We start from the raw sequence: 19,403 nt of genomic DNA, 5'->3' as shown, positions 1-19,403 counted from the left end.
TCTCACCTGGGCACCATTGTCAAACTGTCTAACTTTGCAGTTCCTAAATTTTGGAACTTCATGGACTAGGAATTATAATTTAAAAATAGACTAAGGCACAGATACATGTTTTGTCTTGTTTAGTATGGACACTGAAAAAAAAAATCCCTAGTAGATGGACGTAGTACCATCTACTATAGTACTATGAATGTTATTTCACAAAGAAAAGGCATTTTAACATCAAAAAGGTAGAAAAAACAGCAGTCTTTGAATAGTAAGGGATTCTCAAGAAAGTACAGGGCTTCCCAGGTGACTCAGTGATAAAGAATCCACCTGCAAGGCAGGAGATGTGGGCTCAGTCCCTGGGTTGGGAAGAGCCCCTGGAGAAGGAAACGGCAACCCACTTCCAGTATTCTTGTCTGGGAAATAACATGCACAGAGAAGCCTGGTGGGCTACAGTCCACAGTGTTTCAAAGTTGGACATGACTGAGCATGCATACAAGAAAGTACAAATAGAACAATGGAACTCTCATCTACATGGTCACATGTGCAACACAACATAGTCTTTACTTCCCTTATTTCTTGATGGATCAGTGAAAATTTTGCCAAGAACTGTCACCAGTTCAAAGGCTCACCTGTTGGCAACAGCATTCTAACTTATTTCCCTGACTAATTTCTATCAATCCTCTCCAGGAAACCTCCAAAAGACACCTGTCCTCGATGATGGAAACATTCCACATTTGCACTTAGATGATAGCTAAGAGCCCCACGTGACTAGTGAGCACTTGAAATAGGGCTACTGTGACCAAGGAACTAAATTTTTATTTTCAGTAAATTTTAATTAATTTAAAATTAAATTAGCAACCTGTGACTAGTGGCTACTGCCTTGGACAATGCAGGTCTAGACCTTGCTCAGAGATAACAATAACCTGGAGCCCAGGTAAATTCATCCATAAATGTTCAAAGGGAAAGTATAGTGTAGCAGAACCAGATCCACTGGGTTTGAACCCAAACTCTGTGTCTCCGTTTCCTCAACTGTGAAACAGGGATGAAAATAGTACCTACCTCCTAGGGCTGGGTGATGATTAAATGAGTTAGTATATGCAAAATGCTTCAACACCACCTGACATATGGGAAACCGTGGTATGTTCGTCAATATTGTTAGTCAGTTTACACTGCATGTAAGGCCTCGGGATCAAGTCTGGACCAGTTGCTAAAGACAAGACACTAGTCTCTGCTCCTAAATTGATGCTCTGAGGTGTCACACTCCATACACAAGACTGCTGGAATCTCAGCCGCAGCAGCAGAGCTGTTCTACAGGACCTCGCATGATACAGGAGCGTACATGCCCAGCAGGAGAATGTATCACCACTCCCCATCTGAAAGAGAAGTTAGCGTCTCTCCTGAAGGATGATACTCCAACAAAGGGCTCAGAAGAAGGACTGGAGTGGGAGAGAAACAGGCTGAGGGAGGAGCAGTGTGGTATTTTAAAGCTCCGTCCTTACATAATTGAATGATGCTGCTGGACTGTGGCTGTCTGCAGCTATTGTTGGTGACTCTGGCCTGGCATAGATCCACCCTGGTAGGGGGACAGTGAAAGAAATGGCCACTTCAGGTTCACAGAGGGGCTTTTGAAATCATTCGGCTGGAAGAGTAATTACACCAATTTCCTTCATAGTGCTTCACAGCATAAGTAATGCATTTATACCTCTTTCTGCAAACTGAAGCTCTTGACTTTCCTATATTCAAATTTGAAATAAAACTCTGGTTCTAGAGGAAATGAAAGAGTCATGCCCTTCAGACTCAACAAAAACAATCCCTAGGTTCCCAGTAGATTGGGCCTTAGCTACAAATACTAAAGGGATAGAGTATTTGTCTACTGCTAGCAGGAACATTGACCTGGCCTGCACAGGAAGAGACACAGAATTATCTTATGGCATGAGATACACTCTATTAGGAAGGCTAATTTTCTTTATCCTTAATTACAGGGACCCAAGATTGTTCAGTTTCTAGTCATACGGGGGATGTAAAATATCTTCAAGTGACCCATTAACTGTATTGATCGATGGCTAGGGAGAAATAAAACAGAATTCTGGTAAAAGAAAGTAAAAACAATATTCAGCTCAAAGTAATTAACCCTTCTGCTCCTTTATATTTTTGCCACCAACCAAATCACCCTCAAAAATTCTCTTTCTTTTATAATATCACAATAAGATCAGAAGACCCATCCACCAGAGCATTAAGTTCTTGCTCTATTTTTAGTTTTATCTGATATAGGAAGGGATGTGGGAGAGTTACACAGAATTATACACATTTTAACAGGCAACTCTCTTTTAAAAAGTCATTGCTTTAAGATGACATAGATAAGGCCTATTTGTGGGTGAAAATGTGAAGCACCCAGATTCGCTCACATTCCTGGTAGCAGTTTCCTGGTAAAACTACCCTGGAAAACGGTCTGACAATACCTACTGAGGAAGAACATCTGAATATCTATCCAGTTGGCCCTCCGTATCCATGGTTCTGCATCTGTGGATTCAATGAACCAGAAGCAGAACCTGCAGGACCTTGGGCCAACCATGAAACTGAAGCATCCAGGGATTCTGGCATCTGCAGGGGATCCTGGAACTAGTACCCCACGGATATTGAAGGATGAATATGTCTATATGCCTCATGATCCAGAATTCTATTCCTAAGTATGTACTAAAAAATGGATTCTAACATCCATCAAATACCATGATGAACAGTATTCAGAACAGTTTTCTCCACAGTAGCACCAAACTGGAATTAAGTCAAATATTCATCAACAGTTCATCAAACCTTGGTGTATTCACAAGCAGAATGAATGAAAATGAACTAATGAACTACTCTTAGTTACCTGCAACAATAAAAAACACATCTCATAGATATAAAGTTGAGAAAAAGAAGGCAGACACAAGAGGAGACACACAGATAGATCGATTCAGACTTAAATTTAATAATTTAATTTACAGAAAATTTAGAACAGGCAAAACTCATCACCAAGAACAGTTTCAGAGAGTGGGCAATCTGGAGAGAAATGCTGATTTGAAGAGCTCAATATCTAGTTTTTCTCTGATTTCACAGCTGTCTCCATAGCAATAGTCACAGACTTTAAATGGGTAACCTCTTCAACAAAAGGGCCCTGGATGTTCCAGTCCTTTTCAACAGCTGCCTGGGAGAGTGGCCGATGAATGCCCTGTTTAAGTGGCATCTGCAGAGATGCAGGCTTCCTACACGTTTTCTCATTAGGGAAAGGTGCTGTGAATGATAATATTAACACAACTTTGAGTGAGCACACCATGGAGGCCTTTTATACTCACTGTCTTGAGAGACAAGGCTAACGTTTATTTAGAAGTGGACATTGTTATCTCAGTCCAGGAAGCCTGCGATTCATCTGGTGGACACTGGATAAAGAAAATGGACATCGCAATAAAGCTTCTCCCCAAATACTTAGTTTACTTGTACCTGGAGCAAAATTAAAATGGAAACATTCTGATCGCTGGTCTTCTTTTTCTGTAGATCAGGAGCAAGGGCTGCTTTTCAGAAATGGCATAAGCTCAATTTTGGTTCAACTTATGCTCATGTGGCTCTCATCAATTTATAAACGGCCACTGAAACACAATGATTTTTTGATTACATGTATAATCCTACAAGGTTGGGAGGGCACATCTGATTTTCTTTTGCATGAAGAGAAATTGAGGCTTAGGGGAAGCAGAAGTCCCCACTCAAGGTCCCACAGCTAGTAAGCAGCAGGGCTGGAATTCAAATCCCGAAGTGTCCGCCTGCAAAGTCCACATTTCCTTTAGTGTATAGGCTCTTTTCGTCTGGCATGGATTGGCCTTTTCTCAGACTTGCAGGAAGGAAGATTTATACGCTCTTTATTCCACTGAAAAAAATTGTTTCCAACTTAATTAGGGAAGTCTTTCTTAAAACTAACACTCATCTCACTTTTTCCTTAAATAAATTCATTTAAATTCTTTGAAAGATACTAAGAGTCATGTCTCAGCTTTTCTTTTTTCTACTGCATCCTCACATCCTGGTTTCTTTACCTTTCTCTCTTAACAATAATTATTACCAAAGATCTTTAATAGCCCCCTTACATATGGCATTGAAAACTGGAGTTTGAACTTGAAGGAACCTTGTGACCCAGTGTCATTTCATATCCAAATCTCAAGATTCTCTCAATGATAAGATCTTGAGTAATGGCCAAGTTAACTCATTGTGAAGGCTGCTTGGGAAAGTCTGAATATTTTTGTTTAGAGAGGATGAATTTAGTAATTCTCAGGTAACTCTTTGGACCAAGGGGAAAAGAAAATGAAATCAATCTCTTGTCTTTTATCCCCCTTTCTCTTAGAAATAAATTTTATAAGCTTGTCCTAGGGGCATGGAAGTCACTAGAAAGAGATGCATGTGTCGATTTAAAATGTTAAGCAACTTCACACATCTGCTAAAATGGGTAAAAACTTGAAATTTGGAATCAGATCTGGAATCCCACCAAAAAACTGCTAGTTTATTTCTCCCAGCTTTAGTTTCCTTGTCTCCAAAAATGGTAATACTAGAAAATTTCTTCCTCCCCAAAACTTATATATTCTATAAACTCTTGGTGATTAATGATATGCATTATATACCAAAGATTCAGAAATATCTATGTACTACCATAATCAATTAACTTAATCTATTAAAGCTTATTTAAAGCAAAAACATGGTAATGTTAAGAGAAATTATCTGCATAAGACAATGCATACTTATAACCACCCCAAGCATACATATTAGTCACTGTTATCTGTACTAGCTTTTGTAATTAATCCTCTGACCTTAGCATCTAGGATCTAGAAACACACGGTGGATTCCAGTTGGGTTGGTGACAGCATCCTCAAGTATCCACATTGCTGACTGACTGACTCTGTGTCCACTGCCTGACTCTGTGCAGTTTTCTCAGGACTGAAGCTGATGTGGGGCTTAGCGCCGTCTCTGAGTAACTGGAATCATTCTGTTTGTTTCTCTGAGCATGATCACCTCATGATGGGGCGACTGGATGGCTCTCTTCCAAATGTTCAAGATCAGTGGGCTTCCTTAAGAAAAATGCTCAGGGAATGTAGGGATGGAACATACTTGCCATCACATGTCAATTATGCTTCCAGTTTAAACCACAAAGGTGCTGAGCAGGTTACTGGAGAGAAAACTTGCTCATTCAACCCAAAAAGGAGAGAAAGTTATTTGCACAACAGTCAAACTGACCTGTAAAGTGGGGTTAAAGTGCTCAGTCTTTAATGTCAGAGAGACCTGGGATTAAATCTCATTCCTGCCACTTACTAGCTGTGTGACTCTAGGCAAGTTACTTAAGTATCCTGTGTCTCAAAAATAAAAAGGACTCAATGGGTTTTTTATGTGAGAATTAGATTGTCTGACACATAATAAGCACGATTCAAATTGTTATTATTGCATCACAGTTGTTATTGTTGTCTCTAGAAATACCGGGTAACCTTGTATATTCTGCCCTTAACACCTTCATTCTATATTAACAGGGGAGAAAGACCTCCTTTGCATCTCAAATTGTTGCTAATGCTACTTGCTAAGTATTTCTATTATTAATTCTCCTCTTTACTAGGCTCATGGTAAGGCTACACTTCCTGGTCTTCTTGTGGTTTGTGAATCTGGCCATAATACAAGGGTTGTGGGGGCAAATGGCATGAAACTTCTGAGATGAAGCATTTAACGGCTGGTTTGAGCCTCACCAGAGTATTCTGTCCTGGTACCCATGACATGGGAACTGTTTGCCATTCCATTAGTCTGAACCTCCGAGTAACCATGAAGTCCGGATTCCCTCTGTCACTCCCCAATGGTCACACAGCACCAAGAAGAAATAGACTGCTTTAGCCACTGAGGTGCTGGGGAGATTTGTTACTACAACCTATTCAGCCAAGCCTGACCTTATCACATCACTATTGATGGTCCAGTCATTTTCAGCTGTTGGTAATTCTGCCCTCCCCTGTGGGACATTTGGAAACGTCTGGGGACATGCTGTTTGTCACAAATGGAGGAGTGTGTCAACTACTGGCATCTCGGAGCAGAGGCCAGGGATGCTGGTAAACGTACTGCAATGCATAGGGCAACCTCACAGGGATGAATTATCCAGCTGAAAATGCCAATAATACTCTAGCCCAACAATGAACTGCCTCACCCTCTTAAATCTGCTCCCCACACTCAGCTCACTACCATCAGAAAACGCACCCTTAAAGCTTGTGCCTGCCACAGGGACCGTGTTCATTTCTCACCACACATGGTTACCTGGAACACTGAGTCACATTAGGACCAATATCCTGCCTCTAAGATTCTGCCAACCATCCTTGCAAAGGGTACCCTGGAGATTCAGCCAGGCCTGTAACCCCGACATTACAGGAGAAAAATAGTCACCTTTCTCAAGAGAACTCGTTCTGCTGTTCCGCCACAAGCTGCTAAGGTTGCCACAGAGTTAGACGCTGGCCTTGTCTTTTTGTACATGACAGAAAAATCTATATTCTGGCTCATTAAACATTTCAGCGTGAAGGTCTGAAAGGAAAGGCAATTTGGCACAGGTATGAGATGTCCATTTGGGTCCAGGCTTCCAACAGTCTGATATCTGGGTTGGGATACTAATAGGCTTCCTTCAAAGAGATGACTGTATGTGAGAAGTTTAAAAATGACATAGGCAAGGTAAGAGTATCACCAGGACAAGAACCTTGACCTCCCAATGACTCCCAAATCTTCAGTCTTTTCTAATAGTGCCGGGAAGGAGTGTGGGCTTGGTGAGTGGGTGGCGGTGATGGAATTAGCTTGGGCTTGAGAGTCTGGTTGCCTTGAATTTTTAAATTTATTTTCACTTGTCTCCTCTGTAAAAGTTGTGGTGAGAATTGGGAAGAACATATGGAAAATTTTTAGTACAATGCCTGGCATGTCATTATTACTCAATAAGTAGGGGTTTTTACAGCCTGGACACTGCAGACCTTCCTGCTGGGGCAGAGGTAGCATAGGGGTGCAAGGCTGAGAGGGGTAGCATAGGGGTACAAGGCTGTCGGCTACTTTAAAGGTATGAGCTTGGTGAAGAAGGCAGGGAACGGAGGAGACAAAAACCCAATACAAAAGTCACTATCATTTGTGTGCATGCCCCAATATTTTCTTACCTTCCAAATTAGGTAAGCCAAATTTGCAATGGCAATTTATTATTAACTTACATCCCAAAGAGGGTTGGCTTTGTTGGAATGCATACTCTCAAGTCTCAGCAAACAGAGTCCCCTCCCCTGGGACAACTCTAAGTCCCTGAAAATTATCTGAAGGATGACGACTCCAACTGTGCTAATTTTACAAAGCAAATAAACTGTAAAAAGGATCTAAAAATACAGTTTTTTTTCCAACACATAGTTACTGAGGCCTAATATGTGTGAGGTGCTGGTTAGTGAGGAGAGATCAGACAGGCTGGGCTGCTGTCCTCATGAAGCTCACTTTCTTGTGGAAGAGGGTGACAATAAGTAAAATATACGAATGGCAATTTGCGCCAAACAGGAAAAAAAAAAAAAAAGGGTGCTGGATTAAAAGAATGGCTCAAGGCTCACAGTGAAGGCCGCTTAGAGGTGGCAGCACTTAAGCTAAAATATGAAATATAAGTAGGATGTGAGGAAGTTCATTCTAGAAAAAAGAATAATTAGGAAAAGCAAACAGCAAGAGTATGTTTCACAGACACTGTCTCTTTCTGAACTTCCTCACAGTCTTGTGAAGGAGGCACTTGTGGTAGGCAGCTTTTGACATGGCCCCAATGATCCTCACCTCAATATTCATATTCTCATGTCATCTCTTCACCTTGAGTGACAACTGCAACAAGTAGCTTGGTTCTAACAAATAAACACAGGAAAAGCTATGGTATGTCAATTCGGTGATTAGCTTATAAAAATTATAGCAAACTCAGTCTTCCTAGCAAACTCTCTCTTGCTGGTGCAAGCTGCCATGCTGCAAAGTCTCACTCCCATGTTGGAAAGGCACGGTCCAACAGCCACCAAGGACCTGAATCCTCCCAACAAAAAAGAGTGAGTTTGGAAGCAGAGTCAGCCCTAGTTGGGAGGTTTGCAGCTGCAGACAATACCTTGACTGTAGCCTGTGAGGAACCCTGGGAAAGAAGACCTAGCTAAGTGATGCTTAATACCTGACCCTCCAGAGTTATGAGATAGTAAATGTCTGTTGTTTCAAGCCCAAGTAACTTGTGGGGTAATGGGTTACCAAAAAAATATATAATAAAACACACCTTCATTCTTTTATTCACTCACTGACTCAATTATTCAATAAATCTGTTTTCAGACATCCTGCAGGCCAGGCAGTGGCCTGTGTGTTAGGGAAACGATAGACTTCACAGACCCCAGATGCTCACAGTCCAGAGGCAGAGAGTGTGCACGGTACTACATTATAGAGTCACCGTGCTCTCCGCTGCTCTGTGCCTGCCATGTCTTGTGCTGGGAACAAACAGAAGGGAAACAACAACTCTTCCTTGCAGAGCCAGGGAAGGCAGGAAGCGAGGAAAACTGAAGCTCAGGGAAGGTAAGGAGGTATCCAAGGTCACATAGCTCTTCTGACTCATTCCACTCTGCTCAAACATGTGTTTATATCCAGTGTGAGAGACCTACAACTGACCTACAATTCTCAGACTGCTTCTTTTATGCTTCTTGATAATCTAAAAGCTACTATATGCTGAAAGGGATTCTTTGTTGCACATATAAGATAAAGCAATGGGTTAATCAGGTTTCTGTAACAAAGACTGAAGTTATACTTTCAATTAACTTTCATAAAACAGAAATCAGACCACTCTAATCTAACTCATTACTCTGAATGCATTTGTGCACGATGGGGGCTCACACATCTCTACACAAAGATGCTTGTGCTGGACAGAAAATGATTGAAACTGTGCTTCATGATGGAATCTAATTAGCAACACAGATTAGTTACACAGGGATGTAACAAAGGCAATGATACCAGAAGAGCATTCATGAATGCTTCAGAATTTGAGGAAACTTGCCTGAGAGCAGAGCCTAAGGTTTTTATTTTTGGTTTGATAATTTGCTAAGCCTGTAAACCTAAAAGGAGCCTAATTAAAGTTAATGAGAAATAATCTCTAGCTTGAAAGTTTTATTTGATATTTCTGTGCAGAGCTCTTATGCTTTTTCTTCCTGAGGTCATGTCCCATATTAATTTCAAAATGAAAATGTAAAAAGCACTAGTTTATACTTTTTGTTTTATTTTTTCCTCTTTCTTGCTCACTTCCCTCATTTCACGAGGTAAAATGTATTTATTTTGAAGCATATTTTATGAGGTATGTATACAGTAAAGTGTAAATTCCAAAGGCATAACTTAGTTAATTTTCACAGATGTACACCATGAAAACACGATCCTACTCAAGAGACAGTAAATAGCGCTGTCCAAAAGGACTTGGTGAGGTGTCTGCATTGTCCACTTTGACAATCACAAGACACACGTGGCTACTGAACACTTGAGATGTGACTAGTGTGAGCTGGATTTGAAATTTAATTCAATGAGGTAAGTGGCTGCCATTTTGGATGTTACTGGAATAGAACATTCCTAGCATCTGAGTACCTTCAAATCAATCCCTACCCAGTTTCCCCTCCCTCTCTGCTGATACAATCATTATTCTGATTTATGTCACCATAGATGAGTTTTTCCTGATCTTGAACTTCAAGATAAATGTAACTGAATTTCAAGGTAAGTGAAATTCAAGATAAATGTCTGTGAAACTCCTTTTTTGTTGTTGAATGTACCAGTATTATTCTTCATTTTTAAACTGCCTGAATATTACATTGTATAACTATACTATGGTTTGAGTATCACTTGATATTGTTGATAGATATTTGGGTTGCTCCCAACCTTTGGCTACTGGCAATGACACTTCTATAAATATTCTTGGCAATATCTTTTGGTGGACAAATATACTCAGTTCTCTTGGGTAGGTACCAAAGAATGGAAGTGCTGAGTCTTACCACAGTACCACAAAAAAATGCAGTAAAACACATGCTGTATTATTTCCATTCTACAGAGAAGTACAGTGATGCTTAAGGAAGGTAAGTGACTTGTCCAGGATGTACACTGGTAAGGTAAATTCACTGTTGACTTCTTTCTTTACTAAAATGTACTTTTCTCCTAGAAAATCAACCAATCAAAAAGAAAAAAAAAAGATTGAAATGAGTCAAGTATATTAAGAATTCAACAGCACACATTTCACTTCTGGGTTATGCAATGATGGTTTTCACTGCCAACACTGTTAACCACCATTGTATGTCCCACTGTTCACAGAATGAATATGGACAGTCTGTTTTGTGTTAAAAACCTTTGGGGTTGTAAAAGTAACATCTGATATTCAAAGGGCAACTTTGTGGAAAGTAAAGAATTATTTCTGTTATCATGTGATGTATTATTTAACTCAGGGGTTGGCAAACTACAGCCCTGGAGTCAAATCTGCCAGTTGCTTGATTTATAACTAAAGTTTTACTGGAACATAGACAGCCATGCCCATTCCTTTGTATAATGCCTATGGCAGCTTTTGCTACAATGACAGAATTGAGTAGTTGCTATACAGGCTGCAAAGTCCACAAAGCCTAAAATATTTAGCAACCCCTAGTTTAATTCTTCATTGAAAACCTTTGGAAGGTGAAAGTTCATGCATGCTTTTGTGGGTGTTTTTTTTTTTTCTCCCAAGAGCAACTTTGTTCTAATTCTGGGGTTCCTAAACACAGGAAGGTGCTCATTATGCAAGACATGTTTTCAAGTCCTCCTATTGGCTTGATTACACACTAAAGAGGACAGGCAAGAAAGACAAACAGTTCCTGTTCTTAACCATCCTCTGAACACTGTGAGGCTTGAAGTATGTTTAAAAGTGAAATCAGGACACATTAGTACTGATACAGTAGAACCTAAAGCAGTGAAGCAATCATAAACCTTACTGGTTACCAGTGAATAAAGACACATTCACTAAAATTCTAACTAAAAAATACACAGCGTAACAGATGTAGAAAACAAACATGGTTACCAAGGGGAAAACAGTGGGGGCAGGGATAAATTGGGATTGACATATACACACATCTATGTATAAAATAGATAACTAATAAGGACCTACTATAGAGCACAGGTAACTCTATTCAATATTCTGCAATGACCTATATGGGAAAATAATCTTAAAGAGAGTGGATACATGTATAACTGATTCATTTTGCTACACAGCAGACACTAACACAACACTGTAACTCAATTATACTCCAATAAAAATTAAAAAAAAAAGAAAATGCAAAGAACTGAGTGTCAGCTGACCTTTCTTTTCCTCCAATAAATTTTAGGGATAAAGGAACAGGTTAAATTAAAAGAGATTCAAAAAGACTAAGTACAATACATACATATCTGTCTTCCTAGAATAAAGGCAGGATTGATAAACTTTCTACTTACTCTTCAGAGCCTTCTATGTTGATAGAAAATCACCATTATTTTCAGCAATTGCATGAAAGAGCTGATTTAAATTAATTTAAATTAATTATTTTAACTGGAGGCTAAGACATACATCTGGAGTTCAAATCCAGGGTGCTTCTGACTGACTGACTTTGGAAAAATTGTTGAACTTCTTTCTCTTTCTCTTTTTTTGGGTTGCTTATTAAAATGTAGGTAAAAATAACTAGCTTATAAGCTTATTATGAGGATTAAATATGATAATATATGTAAAGTACTAGGCTTAGTGTCTGGCATGTGGTCAAGGCTTCATATCTGATAGGTGTTATTACTGTTCAAATGAGAGGTCGGACATGGATGGGAGGTGTTCCCTGAATAAAAGTCCATCATGAAAGACAGAACCACTCACAAGCTGGGCAGGAAAGAACTACAATGTTTTATGCATACTTTCACAAAGGGTGAAGACAAAAAAGTTAACCACAAAATTGAATCAGTAAACAACACTCTATTATCCAAGTTTCTGCAAAGTGGAGGTTTGAATCATTGAAGAAGAAGAAAGTAAATTCAAATAATGATCATGGGGAGTCTGGGTTGGTGAAGCATGTCAGAAGACCTGTAAAATACCTCCCTTTGCATAGTTGGGTTAGATTGGTTTATAACAGCCTCCCTCATTTGGTGAAAGGTGGCAAAGTAGAAAATACTATTTCTGTATGTCCTTTTCTGAAAGTACACCTCTTTAACACCTCTGATTACAATTTTGTGGTTCAATGCTTATGAAAAGACTTCAAATAAACTGAGTATATTTGTAATTCCACTTTGGCAACAAAGGGAAGAGCTTTGTAAAATGTCTCCAGCAGTTTCAAAGCCTGCATAGAAAATGCCCAACTTCCTGTTCCTCAGATCCAGGATATCCACTGCCTCTCAATTTCAAGGTTCCATTGCAGTCCATCTCACCATAATAGCAGGCACAGTTAGACAGAAATGTCTAACCATGTGTTCTATGAAGCACTGATAGAGAAGCAAGAATTTTCTGATGACTCCATCATGAAAAGTCCTGATGGGATCATCAGAGAATTGTTGCTCTGGGAAATTAAATATTGCTATCTGGCCCCATGCCCTCCACATCGTCATTGCCCACTAATTTTGCTCCTGCTAACAGAGAAGAACAAGTTCATGGGGGTGGATACATCTTGATCTCTTTCCATATCCCAAGAAAGCTGAAATTAAAGTACATCTGGCAGGCAAGCCACTGAAAACCAGCAGTCCCTCAAAATCTAATGACTGTTAGAGGCAGCGAGTGAACTTAATTTCTGTACCTCGTCCTTCAACCCTATAATGGGAGAGACAGACAGATGTGACCTGAGGGAAGGTCTATGGCCACCAGCATTCTGTGAATCTCATGTGAAATCCACACTATAAAACAGGAGAATCAGCAGTTTGCTTCTGGTCTCAGATTAACATACCTGTTCCATTGCTGCACTTTGCCTCAAGGGAAATAAAGGAGGAAACACACACCTTTGTAGAATATGGGCAGTTAAGCATCCGAAGACCATAAATGCCTTGGCCTCTCCATTTAGTGATTTAGTCAATATTTAGTTGAACATCTATTGTGTGCCTAGCATTGTGCTTAAGTATTGACCATAAAGTGGTGAATACAATAGACATGGTCCTTGCTCTTAAATAAGTGAATCAGCAGAGGGAGGCAGATAATAAGGGAACAAATATCAACTAGTATGAAGAATTCATGCTTTTGAACTGTGGTGTTGGAGAAGACTTTTGAAAGTCCCTTGGCCTGCAAGAAGATCCAACTAGTCCATCCTAAAGGAGATCAGTCCTGAGTGTTCATTGGAAGGACTAACGTTGAGGCTGAAACTCCAATACTCTGGCCACCTGATGCGAAGAACTGACTCATTTGAAAAGACCCTGATGCTGGGAAAGATCGAGGGCGGGAGGAGAAGGGGGCGACAGAGGATGAGATGGTTGGATGGCATCACCGACTCAATGGACATGAATTTGTGTTAACTCCGGGAGATAGTGGAGGACCGAGAAGCCTGACGAGCTGCAGTCCATGAGGTTGCAAAGAGTCGGACATGACTGAGTGACTGAAATAAACTGAACTGATGCACGGTAATTTCAGATTGTGTGATGTTCTATGATGGTAAAAAGCAAGGTACTGTTACAGAAAAAACCAAACCCCAAACAAGGAGAGGCCTATTTTAGGCGGAATGATAAGGGAGAGTTTCTCTTAAAAGGTTACTTGAAGGAGTTCTCTGAAGAACACCAGAATGGGGGCAGAACAATTGTGGCAGAAACTGGGATGATCCCCAGTGATGAACATTCTACTCACTTGCCCTTGAGGGTGGGGGACTCTATGTTGTTGCTGCTGTTCAGCTGCTAAGTCGTGCCCAACTCTTGCGGCTCCATGGACTATAGCCTGCCAGGCTCCTCTGTCAAAGGGACTGCCCGGGTAAGAAGACTGCACTGGGTTGCCACTTCCTCCTCCAGGGAATATTTTCGACCCAGGGATCCAATTTGCATCTCCTGCATTAATAGGCCGATTCTTTACCACTGAGCCAGCAGGAAAATCCGGGGGGACTCTATGACTTGCTTCTAATAGATAATATATGACAAGAATGAAGAGATTCTGCAGATGTAATTTAACTCCTTAATCAGTTGACTTTAATAGAAAAGGATGGTTATCCTGGATGGGATTGGCTAAGGTGATTAAGATCCTCTCTTTTGAAAAAATTTTTTTGACATGGACCATTCATAAAGTCTTTATTGAATCTGTTACAATATTGCTTCTGTTGTTTATGTTTTGATTTTTCAGCAGAGAGGCAAACCTGCATCAGGGATGGAACCCACGCCCCCAGCACTGGAAAGCTAACTCTTAACCAGTGGACTGCCAATGAAGTCCTGATTAATTAGAGACTTGAAACACCAGACAAGTTCTCTCTCTCTGTGGCTGGCTTTGAAGACTTCTAGAGCTGCGCTGACATGTACAGCTGCATTGACATGAGAACACAGCCCGGTCATAGTTATTTTCAGCCCTATGAGTCCTTGAGCACTCAGAGAACCCAGCTAAGTGATACCAGATTTCTGATCTATAGAAACTTTGAGATAATACATGGAATGTGAAGTCAAGTGGGCCTTAGAAAGCATCACTACGAACAAAGCTAGTGGAGGTGATGGAATTCCAGTTAAGCTATTTCAAATCCTGAAAGATGATGCTGCACTCAATATGCTGGCAAATTTGGAAAACTCAGCAGTGGCCACAGGACTAGAAAAGGGCAGTTTTCATTCCAATCCTAAATAAAGGCAATGCCAAAGAATGCTCGAACTACCACACAATTGCACTCATCTCACACGCTAGTAAAGTAATGCTCAAAATTCTCTAAGCCAGGCTTCAGCAATATGTGAACCATGAACTTCCAGCTGGTTCAAGCTGGTTTTAGAAAAGGCAGAGGAACCAGAAATCAAATTTCCAACATCCGCTGGATCATCAAAAAAGCAAGAGTTCCAGAAAAACATCTATTTCTGCTTTATTGACTATGCCAAAGCCTTTGACTGTGTGGATCCCAATAAACTGTGGAAAATTCTGAAAGAGATGGGAATATGAGACCACCTGACCTATCTCTTGAGAAACCTGTATGCAGGTCAGGAAGCAACAGTTAGAACTGGACATGGAACAACGGCCTGGTTCCAAATAGGAAAAGGAGTATGTCAAGGCTGTATATTGTCACCCTGCTTATTTAACTTCTATGCAGAGTACATCATGAGAAACGCTGGGCTGGAAGAAGCACAAGCTGGAATCAAGATAGCCAGGAGAAATATCAATAACCTCAGCTATGCAAATGACACCACCCTTATGGCAGAAAGTGAAGAAGAACTAAAAAGCCTCTTGATGAAAGTGAAAAAGGAGAGTCAAAAAGTTGGCTTAAGGCTCAACATTCAGAAAACTAAGATCATGGCATCTGGTCCCATCACTTCATGGGAAATAGATGGGCAAACAGTGGAAACAGTGTCAAACTTTATTTTTTGGGGCTCCAAAATCACTGCAGATGGTGACTGCAGCTATGAAATTAAAAGACGCTTACTCCTTGGAAGGAAAGTTATGACAAACCTGGACAGCATATTTAAAAGCAGAGACATTACTTTGCCAACAAAGGTCCGTCTAGTCAAGGCTATGGTTTTTCCAGTGGTCATATATGGATGTGAGAGTTGGACTGTGAAGAAAGCTGAGCGCCGAAGAATTGATGCTTTTGAACTGTGGTGTTGAAGAAGACTCTTGAGAGTCCCTTGGACTGCAAGAAGATCCAACCAGTCCATCCTAAAGGAGATCAGTCCCGGGTGTTCATTGGAAGGACTGATGTTGAAGCTGAAACTCCAATACTTTGGCCATCTCATACGAAGAGCTGACCCACTGGAAAAGACCCTAATGCTGGGAAGGATTGGGGGCAGGAGAAGGGGACAGCAGAGGATGAGATGGCTGGATGATATCATCGACTCGACGGACATGGGTTTGGGTAGGCTCTGGGAGTTGGTGATGGACAGGGAGGCCTGGCGTGCTGTGATTCACGGGGTCACAAAGAGTCGGACACGACTGAGTGACTGAGTATCTTAAAACACTGAGTTGGTGGCAATTTTTACACAGCAACACAATGAAAACAAATACAATACCCTGAGCAGGAAAAAGCTATAAAAGTCACTGGGAGTTGTTTTGGGGGTGAGCAAAGAGGGAGATTGCCAGGAGGTAAAATATGGGCTTGTCTGTGAGAAAATAGAAAAGTTTAGGCTTTATGCCAGTATCTGAAACATGGTGGTTAGTGCACAGTAAGCAGGTAAAACATTTGTTCAATTAATGAATGAATTTAGGAACAATGAAAGTATACTGCTAAATAAAAGTATTTAATACCAGACTGCCATGTCCATCTCCTCAGATGTTAAAACATTTCTTCAGTAGGTATTTACTGAAAGACCATTATGTACAAAGAAATGTAATATTGACAGAGAGCCAAGAAAAGTGATTAAGAAATACAGCCAGGACAAGAAGCAAATTCTGAGACTATAGATCTTCTGGAGACTTATGGATTAGGAAAAAAATCTACTTAAATAGAGATGAAAGATTCCATGGGAAAAAAAAAATCTACTTAAATGGAGATGAAAGACTCTATAATGAGGTATAGATCCAATCCAGTAATCCGGGTCACAGCTGAAAGCTGATAATGTGAGTTTTCTGCTCAGAGTCTAATAAACTATTTGAAAAGCTGCCAAGTGTTAGTCAAGTCCAAGGAAGAGTGCCCTGTAACAAGATCACATCATCAAAAGCCACATCAATGACGGATTGGAGGAAAGTAATGAAACGTTAAGACAGTTAGTAGTGCAGTAATGGTGGGGAATTTAACACTGAAAATGCAAAGATGTTTATAGACTGGGAAATTATATTCCATGTGTTTCTACTCAAGTGTTCTGGATTATATGAAAAAATCTCTAGAAATTCAGAGAAGATAAACGAACAGAATACTGTCATCTTCATTTATTTAACTGCAGTGTGTATGTTACCTTGCGGCCCAGGAGGCACAAATGATGGCTGAGATTAGACTCATATCCCCACGTTTCCAGGAGCCACAGGTGACATTGGTAAGGACACAACCAGAAACAAACGCTGTTCTCAAAGAGCAGAACTGAAACATGAAGAAACAACTAACTTTCTTAGCTTCTACTCATCCATATCCCCTTGGAAATTAGTTGGGTTGCTTCCCTAAGAAGGATTTATCTTCATTTGAAAATACATAAAAGTGAGACAGCTCTGAAGTGTTTTTCAAGGAGAAATGCCTGCCATTCCAGAACAGAACAATTAAGGAAAACTCATGAAGTTAAGCATATGGGTAGGAAGTTGCAGACATCTGGTACATCCAACTGGGCATTAAGTCAATTCCAGATGTGGAGGTTACTAGAAAGAAGGAGGGAAAAGGGTGCTTTGCATTCTTTAAACTTTTAAAGTACATCATCATCATCTTCGCATTTTATGAAAATAGAAAGCAGGTCTGTGTTAGTCCCATTTCTTAGATAACACCCATTCTCAGAGTTTATCCTATGTTGTTTGAGTAACAGATTTCAACTCAAATGGCTATATAATTGCTTCTTCTCAAGAGTTTGGGAAAATAAAAACAACACTGATTTCATAATAGGAGTTTTCAATGAATTTACAAGGATGATTATGTTGTATGAGACAAGATGTATGAGCAAGGATGTATGAGACAAGATGTATGAGCAAGGATGATTATGTTGTATGAGACAAGAGCCATGAAACTTCAAACATAATAGTCTTTAAAAAATTCCATGTGTAAATATGGAGACATTTATTAAGCTTCTTTGCTTTTTTTAAAAAAAGTTTGATGGACATTCATTTTTCAGAATGTTGATGTGTAACTGATACAATCACTCTTTAAACATCCTTTCTCATTTGAGATGAAAACAAGTTCCTGGCAGTAGCTCACAGAGAGATCACAGAAACCGTCAGTAAATTGCACCAGCAATCAGATTATACTTTCCCCTAAAATACAATATGCATACAAGGAAATATGCATGTTTCTAGATTGAAAGCACCTATGAACTGCTCTCTCTCATAGGAAGAAGGATCAGCAAATATAAAAACAAAAAACCAAAACAAGCATACTTTTGCAAATGAAAAGTATATGATTTTCAGTTCTATTTCTTTGCTCCTACAAGTGGATAGAGTACTGCAGAGTTGAGTATAATCTATGAGAAAGCTATGAGAAAGTGAGTGTATCTATAATTTCTGAAACCTGATTACAGGGTGTTATAAGTACAGACTTCAGGTGAAATCTGTTCTGGTTAGTCTGGGGCTATTTTCAGGGATGGTGTCAGAGGGATCTATCTCATCAATGTCAGTATTTAAAGGAAGAGGTCACCAGAGTCATGCTGCCCACATCAATCATGGTGTGAGATTATGTCAGAGGCAGACTGATCAAGAGTATCTATTTTAATGGTTATGGTTCACATTATTGCATACTATTTTTAAAAATCTAGTACATCAAAGCTGTGATTTCACATGTATTACTTCTAAGGTAAAGGCAGGCTTACAAATTGAGTTAAGTGTTGGCTTAATTGCAGATATTAAATAAATAATCACACAGGCAGTACTTGGAAATGGTATAAAATCATGAAGGTGATATACTAATGACTGAGGTCTCAAATACAATGCTGAAGATAATTTTCTTCTTTTGATAGCTTCTTTGTTGAGATTTTTGCTATTTGTTTCTATTTACAAAATACCTATATGCTTAAGGCAGAACATGTGAAAACACCAAAAAGCACAAGTGAAAAACACAAAAATCAATCATAATGTTACCCTTAAAGATAATCGTGGTTTAGATTTTATTGTTTGCCTATCCAGTCCTTACTCCATAAAAATGGGATTATGTCTTCACACTGGTCCAAAGCCTGACTTTCCACTTAGAAATATCTACCGAACATTTCCCCACTTGGTAAGGGTTCTTTTTCAGCAACTATTTTGCTAGCTGAAGAGTACTGTCTCATACTGTTAAAATCTAGTTAATTAATCCCCTCCTACTGGGAATTAAGGTTGTTTCTATTTTTTTCACTGTCATATAAAATGCTGCAGTGAACATCTTTGGACTTAAAACTCTTGATAAAATCTCTGAGTATCTACTTAACACAAATTTCTAGAAGCAGAGCTGCCAGGTTAAAAGGTTTGCCAAATATACAGGTGTTTGGCTGCAAATTAACAGATTATGCTACAGAAAGTTTACCACAATAAATCATTCTACCAGTAAGTAATGAGAATACCCACTTCTGTAACATTTGTATTATTGTTACCAATAATTTCTTTTAAAATACTTCTGATTGTCAATATAATTATATAACTCAGATGACTAAAAGCACGGAACTTAGAA

The 19,403-nt window shown here is 39.7% G+C and overlaps 1 protein-coding gene across 6 annotated transcripts in view; it reads right to left on the bottom strand.

Annotated features, from left to right (window-relative positions):
• Positions 1-19,403, bottom strand: part of CADPS (calcium dependent secretion activator) — a 468,107-nt gene that overhangs the window by 318,172 nt on the left and 130,532 nt on the right. The window lies entirely within an intron of this gene.

Source organism: Dama dama, chromosome 24 (assembly GCF_033118175.1).
Source record: "Dama dama isolate Ldn47 chromosome 24, ASM3311817v1, whole genome shotgun sequence".
Classification (NCBI taxonomy): Eukaryota; Metazoa; Chordata; class Mammalia; order Artiodactyla; family Cervidae; genus Dama; species Dama dama.
The sequence above is the reverse complement of the archived record's forward strand: the minus strand, read 5'-3'. Positions and strand labels throughout refer to the sequence as shown.